Genomic DNA, 10,833 nt, shown 5'->3' on the forward strand with positions numbered 1-10,833 from the left:
GCATCTTGTTGAGTCTTGGTAGCGAAATTGAGAGCTAGGTATCCACTCTTAGGTCTGTGAATGACTCTGAGGCGAGCTCTCAACCAGGCATCCTGTTTGTTAGCTAGTTAGTATTGATGCGCAGAGGAAAGAAGTTTCAGTAGTGTTTTAAATCATCAAAATACTGCAAGATACGACAGTTATTACATGTTATCATCAAGGTACATGCTAATGCATGATCACAGCATGTATATCAAATGCAACATAATTAGAGGTTGTTTTCATAGTCAAAATAAGTGTATCCCAATGACAGCAATGTAAGAAAGCTCAAATTAACTTGTTTTCTTGTGTTATAATGCACAGAAACGGGAACAAAATATGTATTTATGCTTCACATAAGGCGAAAAGAGAGCTGAGCCGGAAGGCAAAGCTCTCAATTTACCGGCCGATCTATGTTCCCACACTCACCTATGGTCATGAGCTTTGGGTCGTGACCGAAAGAATGAGCGGCTGAAATGAGTTTCAACCGTAGGGTGGCTGGACTCACCCGAAGAAATAGGGTGAGGAGCTCAGTCATCCGGGAGGAGCTCAGAGTAGAGCCGCTTTTCCTTCACACCGAGGGGAGCCAGTTGAGGTGGCTCAATGATCTAGTCCGGATGCCTCCTGTACACCTACCTGGTGAGGTGTTCCGGTATATAAGTCCGGGCTTTCCTCCTGAGACTGCTGCCCCTGCGACCCGGACCTGAATAAGCGAAGGAGAATAGATAGATGGACTTCACATAAAGATTGTGAATGATGGGCAAAATTCCCCCAAAAGGTGAAGTTCCGCTTTAATGGTTTAAAAATAATAATTGGAAATGCCTGGTGGTCCAGATTAAGATGCTTGGTGGGCCTGGTGTGGCTCACAGGCCACAGTTTGCACAACCCTGCTGTACACCTGCTGAAGAAAATAATGTTCTCTAAGCCAACCAATCACAGCCTTTACGGTTAGCAAAAGTTAGATTTTTTTGGGAGGTCCATACCATGCTACGCCAGAAGGTTTTCAGGGTAGGAGCTGGCTGATGTAACTTATGCTGGTGTCTCCTCACAGGAGCACAGTTCAAATTCCATAGCCCGAAATTGAAAATGAAACAGGCGAAATACAACAAAATAGTGTATTCAAGGGTACAAAATGCATACATTTTGGCAGGTCTGTGTTTGTCATCTAATAGTGAGGCACAGCAACAAAAGGGATACAATAAAAGGAACACAAAAGCAATTTTTTGTAATTAATGTTAACATGCCAAACCCCGCCCCCCCCCAAAAAAAACAACCGTCAATAAAATATTTAAAGATGACATCGACTAATTCTGTTATTTTTGTCCTATTATAACATTTTTGCTGATATAATATGAAACAGTCACTAATTCTTTACTTTAAACACGTTATATGGTAATGCTAATGGGAATTATTTAGTTTTTTCGAATATGGTTACAATTATGTAACATGTCAGAAAAGCAGAGCTTATTTGTGCGTCACAGCAATCACTACTAATTTGTTCACTTCCTGGTGAACATGTGCCAATTTACACAGTTTACATAGTTGTGTAATAATAAATCTAATACAGTATCTGATTTTACAATAATTCATATCATATTGCGTTATAATTCAAACAGATATTTTAATGTCAATCTAATTTGTCTTTTTAAAATATTTCTATTTAGGCATTACATTTTTTTTGCCATTCCCTTGTGGTCCTGGAACGTAACCCCTGCAAAAAACAGGGATCTACTATAAATAAATAGGCAAGTGAAAGTGACAGAATATTTTTTTTAGGAATACATAAGGAAATGATATGTTATAAATATACCTTAATTGGATACAATACGTAATACATGTAATAAGAATCGGTATGATCAGTATTGATATAACAGTGGACACTGTGGTTCAGCGTTCTTTTTTTAATCATTTGTATACATGTTTGTTACTTGAAATGGCACATATTAATCCATTGTGTGATACAAACATTGTATGCATTTGATGTGGTGCCAATTGTTTCACACAGGGCATAATACAGAGGAGGTCATGGCTGAGGACTCCTTTGGTAAACAAAAAAGCGAGAGCATGAAAGTGTGTGTTTGACAGGGCCTGTGTAAACAGACGCTGTTCATATCTTTGTTCAAATAAGTGTGGAAAAGCAAAGTCGGGGAGGACACAAAAGGCAAAGGGGGCGGGTGAAAACAAAGTCTGGTATCTGATAATGAACAAGGTCAAGTGTGCACTGAATGGCTCAGTTGGGTCTGAGAGGGATAAGGCCAAACCTGCTGACAAGGTGTGTGTAGAAGAGGGGAATGGAAGGTCAGGTAAAGCTCTGAAGATTCAGGTAAAGCTCTCCATGCACACTGCTGTCTATTTATAGCTTATTAGTACCACCTGCTGGAAAAAAGGAACCATAGCAGTTCCCATTTCAGCTGTCAAGCCTGGGGTGTCCAAACTTTTTCCAGCAAGGGCCCCCCTATTGAAAAATCAAAAGTGGGGCCACTTTGATATTTTACATTTTGTAAGCCAGCTCATGTAGATATGCTTTGAAGTGATATGTATATGTGTATATATATATATATATATATATATATATATATATATATATATATATATATATATATATATATATATATATATTAAAAAAACAGCATGCATTTCAGCTTTCTACAACAGGTGAAAAAGTGTATTATTTGTATTATTGTTATTCCTTCATTACACTTTTTTGGAGATGGATGTTGTGGTTTCTTATAATGACAACTGTAGAAAATAATGTATTTTATTATTTATTGTATTTCAACTTTAATTGTAATTAATTTTATTTTTTATTTATGTTTTTTTGCATTTTTACAAATATGTTAAGGTTTTTTTCTCATAATTGTGCAACTTTATTCTTGTTTAAATTACTGATGGATTTTTTTGCCATTTTTTCTTTTTTTAATTGTATTTTTACAATGTGCCACAAGGCAGCCAACAGCCATAGACTGTAATTAGCCATTCATTCATTTTTTGAGGGTCATGGGAGTGCTGGAGCCTATCCCAGCTGACTTCAGGAGAGAGGCGGGGTACACCCTCGACTGGTCGCCAGCCAATCACAGTGCACATATAGACAAACAACCATTCATACTCACATTCATACCTATGGGCAATTTGGAGTCACCAATTAACCTAGCATGTTTTTGGAATTTGTGGAATGTGGGAGGAAACCGGAGTACCCAGAGAAAACTCACACATGCACAGGGAGAACATGTAAACTCCACACAGAGATGGCCGATGGTGGAATTGAACTCCGGTCTCCTAGCTGTGTGGCATGCGCTAACCACTCGTCCGCCGTGCAGCCCCTCTTGAAAAACATGTTGTCAGTAAATAAAATTACGTTTTCCGCAGCGGAATCCCCAACAGGAACAACTGCAAGAATCATTTGTATTTTTCTGGCTAGCATTTCTTGTGTTTCTGGCAAAGTGAACTTTAAAAAGGCCCTGAGCTCCTCGTCTGATGCTGAGCATGACATTTCGTATGATTTCAAACGGCTGCAAATAAAGTGTGAAAGGGCGACAGGCTCACAGCTTACTCTCACAGAGCATAAAGGATAGGATTAGTTGAAGGCTATCTCTGATGTGTCACTCATCTTCTGGGAGAGGGGGGGGGGCACAAGATAAAACATCTTTTGGTGGACCGGCAAAGACAAAGAGGAGAAAGAAAGATATGCTTCAATAGATATCTGATACAAGTGATCCAAATACTCACCTCAATCGTCAGCAAGAACTCTGATCTCATGCCTGAGAGAAAGGGATAAAAACCCTATGGGGAGTTTCTAGGCCTCAGCCAGATACTGTGAGGTGGGCGGGGTCAGCGGGCAATGCTTTGACCAAAGCAAACCTTGAAGATGTGAGAGGCTGTTATGTTTCACCGAACACAGTCAGGCTCTGGTGAGCACTATGAGAAAACTCTAGGAGAGAAAGCACTGAAGTCAGCAAGATGTAAGCCTGGTCTGTTGTACCGAGTTGGCGTGCCTGCTCTTACGTGGAAAGAGCGGCCAGGGAACAACGTTTTATTAGCTGCTCATACGAACACGGAAACACAGAGGAGATGAGATCGAACTAAAAATCGAACTAAACATTGTGATGCCAAATTATGGATGACAGCAAAATATGAAAGAAGAATACAGGAAAAGTTAGATGTGAATTGACAACACCAATAAAGATCTCAACAGCTACAGAATACAATATGATGACCCAAGCACCAATAAGTCCAAAATTGTTTTTCACGATATTAACGACGAATTTGTGGACCCAACCAAATATAAAGAAATAACGTCCATAATAAAGAAATACTGCCCATACTTGTTGAATTCCTTGCAAGTGTGGGCCACCGGATTGGTAGAAATATTGACTTGTAACAGCCCATTCATTCATTCATTAATTTTCTACCACTTATCCTCACAAGGGTCGCGGGGGATGCTGGAGCCTATCCCAGCTGTCTTCAGGTGAGAGGTGGTGTACACCCTGGACTGGTCGCCAGCCAATCACAGGGCACATATAGACAAACAACCATTCACACTCACATTCATACCTATGGACAATTTGGAGTCGCAAATTAACCTAGCGTGTTTTTGGAATGTGGGAAAACCCACGCATGCACGGGGGAGAACATGCAAACGTGATGGCCGATAGTGGAATTGAACTCCAGTCTCCTAGCTGTGAGGTCTGCACGCTAACCACTTGTCCGCCGTGCAGCCCCAACAGCCCAATCATTTGTTCAAAACATTGCGTTGTGTATTCCTATGATGGGAAAAAAAAGTTGCACTTCAAATGACTCATCTTTCATGAAATACTGTAGGAACACTACTTTGATCGCCCACACACAAGACACCAAAAGCTTCAATGCTAAGTTTTTTTCAACCCCTTTCATTAGTGCAAAAACACTTGATGCATGTTTCATTAAGGGTCCTTTTGTGCTCCTAAAGATATATGGCTTGTATATTTCACATTCTCATTTCTGAATCATTTACAAGTATGCATGTTGGCCAGCATGCAGAGGATAAATTGATGTAGGGACAACAAAGCACAGCACAGGGTGCAAAATGGGGACGCGCCACGCCAATTAAGTGTACAATAGAACCACACACACTTTATTATTATTATATATTATTTATTATTTAATGTTGTGTTTTTGAGTTAGTATGCTGGTCTGGAGGACCAGCAGAGACCAAAAGCTAGCGGGAGCACCCTGCTGGAAAAACCAGCATAGATCAGCAACCAGCATGACCAGCCCAAAAACACAAAGTAAGCTGGTCTATGCCAGTCACGCTGGTAGCTGGCCTATATGCTGGTTTTTCCAGCAGGATGCTCCTGCTAGCTTTTGACAAGAATAGACATACTATGCTGGTAAGACCAGCAAGATGCTGGTATACTGTTTGGATACTGCCGGCGATTGGATGCTGGTGACCAACCTGTGAAACTGTAATAGTTGTAATAGTCACCGGGGTGGGATGCTGAATGATGAAAAAATATTGCAATGTTTTCCTTATGTCATGTTAGATACCAACTACTAGATTGAAGAAAAGATAAGATAAGATAAGATATGCCTTTATTCGTCCCTCAGTGGGGAAATTTGCATTGCACAGCAGCAAGAGTACAGAATCAGTTAAGCAGTACAAAATACACAATATAGAAAAATAAACAATATAAACAACCCAAGTATTAACAAAATCAACAGTTTTTCCCAGAGTTATATACAATACAGTATGCAGATAATATGAAACGAGATGAAATATATGACCAGTCTAACTAAGTTTTAATAACATTAAGTTATCCAACATTAATAAATACATATAACAAATACATTAAGAATGATGATAATTAAACAAAGAGCAATAAGCTACCATTAAAGTAAAATCAATAATTTACTGACATGTATTTAGTTTCCAGTAACCTGCTCACATTCTGACTCAAAGTTGTTTTTTTGTTTGTTTGTTGATGTAACCCTTAACCTTTAGTAATCCACGTTCAAGGGGTCTACAGTGGAAGGACTGCAAGCCAGGCATCAACATTTTTGCATCTTTAGTGGCGGGGGGCGGGGGGGTTGGGGCTGAATATGTCAGACACTGTAATTAATGTCAGTATTTATTTTCACCCAGCTGTCTTCGGGCGAGAGGCGGGGTACACCCTGGACTGGTCGCCAGCCAATCACAGGGCACATATAGACAAACAACCATTCACACTCACATTCATACCTATGGACAATTTGGAGTCAATCCCATATCTCCACACAATAATTCATATATGGTAAAACCAGAGAACAGTGTGTAGTTAGGTCAAATGGAAAGTATGACTAAATGAACACAACAGGCCCATGATGGTAATAAAACAAATAAAATGTGATGTTGCCATCTAGTGGTGCTATATATATTTTACCATCATTTCCATAGGTTTGTGCAAACACAGCAGGTACTGCATAATCATTTTTTTTTGATTCAATCAAACAGTAATATTTCAAATCGTTTAATCTAACAAGATGTGTGCACGCCAAAACCAAGCAGATGGTAGTTCGCTTCCAGACTGGCATTCTCAGGTCAGAGATAGAACATGAAGTCTTTGCCAGTGCCTATGCTCTGGGAGGATTAATCAGCTGTAGCACAGGCCTTGATGGGGGAGGATTTGGGCGAAAGAGAGACGAGCGTAGGGAACATGGATCACTCTTCTCTATCAATAAGACGCATCTCCTTCCCTCTTGGTACCTCCACCTGATTGACCTGCTGATACGCTGTCTGTATTCCATCACAGTGTGGAAATAAATCACATGGAATTAGAGGAAGGTACTGTACATGCACAGAATGTGCTCCACCACTCAGCTTCATCCTTTTGCAATGAAGGAAATTTTACTATTATATTAATGTCTCCAAAGAGTCAATGAGTACAGTTGTAGCTATATTGCAAAGCTTGTAGAAGCATACAAATAAAGTGTAGTTATGAGGATGTCATAAAGATTTATGCTTTACAGGCTACTGCTGCCTTCACAGCCCTTTTTATTTCATGTGCAATTCACTTACAGTAATATTTTCTTCTTTAAGCTGCCTTTTGTGAAGCTCCTCTCGGTGTAGCACTCTCAGTTCAGTTCAATGAAAAATTGGTTCCTATGCAGATAAAAATCAAGTGGTCCATCAAAGCAAGTGATTGCTATTGAAGTTGAGCTCCCAATACAACAAGAGTGAAAGGGAAGTTACTGCAAAAATCAAAGCCAAGGCAAAAAGGTTATATTTACTTACAGTAAATCTGAAGCTGGTACTACTATAGAGTAACACTGGATGACAATAATTGTGGGAATGTGGAGAGTCGAGCATCCACATGATTGTTTTATGCAACCAAGAAATTAGAATACACGCCACGTGCTGCACAGGAATGCATGGTGCTGGGTGGAAGAATATCGTGTGTGCCTGGATTGAAGAAGACTAACATTGTTTTTTAGTCAACGTTTTTGGACTAGGGTGATATATGTATGTATGTTCGCTAAAGAAAATGAAAGTGAAAATAAACATTGTCAAGGTTGTTGACTGTTGCATAATGATTATTGAATGATAATGAACGCTCATGCACTTATGTGCTGTTACTGGAAGGAGAAGAGAAGGTTATCCTTGCAGATTAGCTTGTAAAAGTAAGGAGTTGTTCATTCATTCATTCATTTTCTACCACTTATTCTCACGAGGGTCGTGGCCATGCTGGAGCCTATCCCAGCTGTCTTCGGGCGAGAGGCGAGGTACACCCTGGACTGGTTGCCAGCCAATCACAGGGCACATATAGACAAACAACCATTCACACTCACATTCATACCTATGGACAATTTGGAGACGGCAATTAACCTAGTATGTTTTTGGAATGTGGGAGGAAACCGGAGAAAACCCACACACACGGGGAGAACATGCAAATGCCCTTATTTATTTAATCTTTTTAAAATTTATCTTTAATGTATTCTGTGTGACTGACTTTGTCGTGGCTCAACGTGAGGAGGCGGACTCAAATGCAGAGCTGGCATACAATATTTGAGCAGGGGTTGGTACACACAGGCAATGGTATCCAAAAATGGTGAGCAGAAGAAGGGGTCGATAAACAGGCAGGACATGACATGGGAGTACAACCAATTTGCATCTAACAGGAGGAACCAGAGGTTGTGTGTTCTCCTCTAAATGAGGATAAGTTGTAACTTTTGAGCCATTTTGGTTGAGCTACAAGCTCAAGGAGTGTTGGTGGTTCTACTCAATTTTGTGGTACTTTTGCTTTTTTATGTTTGCATTTCATTTTATGGTCTCGACACAACACAGAGACAAAAGTATTTGGTTTGCTGGAGAGTTGAATATCACAGTTGAGATGACTGGATTTCTCATAAAAAGTGTGCTGAGGTGCACACACTGAGGGACATGTATGGATGAACTATGAGAACTCACCCTAATGTTCCCATGCAGGCTGAATAAGCTTTAGAACACTAGATGGCAGCATAACAGTACTTCCTGCCCCTAACCCCCTGCTAGACTATTTAGAACATGATTATTTGTATGACATAACATGATTACACGTGTGTCATATCTGTCCATTCACCTGCACTGTTAGGTTAGACTCCTCCGTCATCCCCTGTAAGAAGAAAAATCTAATATCACGGCTGACTAACTGCTCAGCCTGCACGTCATGCTGTTGTGAGCTTGCTTGAAAGAAATATGCATAAATCAAAGTTGTGTTCTGAAATTCATTTATTGGTCGTTAACAAAACCAGACTCAGGAGATGTTGGACTTGTGGAACAAGAATATTCCTGTTAATCCTCTGGACCTGATCACCGGGTAATTCCTCGAACTCATCCCTATCAGTAAAGAGGAATTAAGGCGGAAAAAGAGATGTTTACAGTATGCATCACTTCTTAAAATGCTCTCTGGAAAACATTTTTTTCAACTTTTATCACTGAGGAGCAGCCAGTACATCGTGAGCACATGCAAAATCATTCATACATCAAATTCCGTGTCCAAAGGGAGACCATGTGTTGTCTATATTATAGTACATCATGTAGTGTATCTGTAAGGGCTTCCCATCAGGATTCCTTCCATCAGGTTGCTTGTGCCTCCTGGAGCACACGGGTGAGAAGCTTATCATCTGTCTCCTGATTTCATGCCTTGTGGAGGTAAATCAGGATGGAGCCGTCATTGACACACCTACGCTGCTGTACAGGAAACATTCAGCCAGAGCAGTAAAGTGAAGCTAAAGGGTATGCACTGTATCCCCGCATACTCAGGATTCACGGCCTGCAAATTTGGACATCCATGTTTATATGTGTTTATGTTTCACTTTTTTGTCAAGTGTTGACATTTCACACTTTGGTGAAAAATGAAACATACTTATGTAACCATGACTCAGAGTCCTTCTGTTCTGTTCATCTTACATATTCTTCATATTAATTAGTGGTGGGTATCCATAGATTTTGTACTTCAAAATGTGTTTAATAAGTGTGTGAGGCATATGGAAGAGAGAAAGGAGGGTTCTAGAGCTGAAACTAATATAATTACAAGTCACTTTTATTGCAACTGTTGATCTGAAATCGGAGGAGAACGTCAATGTCAGGCTAGAATGTATGGTCATATCACCTCGTACTTCGGTACATGACAAAAATAAAAATACAAAATAAAAAAAATCATAATATAAAAAAAACTTTAACTATATTAGGAAAGCAGGAAGTGAACAAATATAACAGTTACTGATTGTAAAAGTACCAGATGGAGGGGTAGGATTTAATGAGCTTTGCTTCTTCCTACTCCTTTTGGACATGTGGAACTGTGAACTGATTATGTGATGCATTCAATTGTAATCCGATGCATGTTCAAATGAAATAAAACCATTACCATTACCAATGCGGGTTTGGAGGGGGAAGAGTGAGGTATGTGTCAAAAATAGACATTTTAAACTTTAAATGACCCCTTTAATTCATTTTCTATGCCACTTTCCCTGGCAACAAATAAAGTTTTATTAATTGAATTGCTTGCATTTTTATGTGTGTATCACTTACTCGCAGTTTTCCACCATTTTCCGGTGCAACACAGGCACCTGCTATACTCTACTGAACTTATATTCAAAGGAATGTTCAGTCATGGTTGCCTCACCTACAAAAAATGTAACCTTCAGGAGAAGGAGAGCAGGCCGCCTCCAACCTAAAATATGACATGAGATAACTTAGCCAATATGAGCAGCTAATGATGCAGAAAGGAGCTGGAGAAGACAGTCACTAACATCTCTGCACCATGTTTTCTTGTGCAAGATAAGATTCACATACCGTGTGATCGTTTGACCAATCCAGCACTATTTTTGTCATCGGACATTATGGTGAAGAAGCAGCCATGTTTTGTGTTTTTTCTCATTCACTGGGGAAATATCTTTGTGCTGCTTGGGTTTAAACAGAAAAGCAGTTTTACTCCTGGTGAGAAGATTGCTCTTATGTTTTATTGAACGTTGCCCTGAGCACCTCTCATCCTTGACAGTCTGATTCCAGCGTGACCTTAATGTTTAACCAATGGGGTGTTACAATTCACTCACAGTGACCCCTCCATCAACCTCACAAGCCTCATAGGTCCTTTGAGTGGCCTTTATGGGTCACACTGGCAGTTGATTCATATCTTTGGTGCCCGTCTTAACTGTCCTTGCACTTACGGTACATAACTTCATATCATTGCCCTTTGATTCCCTCTCCAGACAAGGACAGACGCTACATGCTACATGCTAACACTGTGCTGTTTTATGAAATACATTTTTTTCAATGCATTTCAATGCACTCATTGTCTGACCTGCAAATTTGCACACTGATAC

At 39.9% G+C, this 10,833-nt stretch overlaps 1 long non-coding RNA gene across 1 annotated transcript in view; it reads right to left on the bottom strand.

Annotated features, from left to right (window-relative positions):
* The window catches only part of LOC131128470 (uncharacterized), a 41,375-nt gene extending 37,560 nt beyond the window's left edge, over positions 1-3,815 (bottom strand). Inside the window, exons 1-2 of the long non-coding RNA XR_009129642.1 lie at positions 3,745-3,815; positions 527-721 (exon numbers count right to left, since the gene is read on the bottom strand). This is a non-coding gene — a long non-coding RNA (uncharacterized LOC131128470). The remainder of the gene's footprint in view (positions 1-526; positions 722-3,744) is intronic.
* Positions 3,816-10,833: the final 7,018 nt, after the last annotated feature.

This window comes from Doryrhamphus excisus, chromosome 4 (genome assembly GCF_030265055.1).
Source record: "Doryrhamphus excisus isolate RoL2022-K1 chromosome 4, RoL_Dexc_1.0, whole genome shotgun sequence".
Taxonomy (NCBI): Eukaryota; Metazoa; Chordata; class Actinopteri; order Syngnathiformes; family Syngnathidae; genus Doryrhamphus; species Doryrhamphus excisus.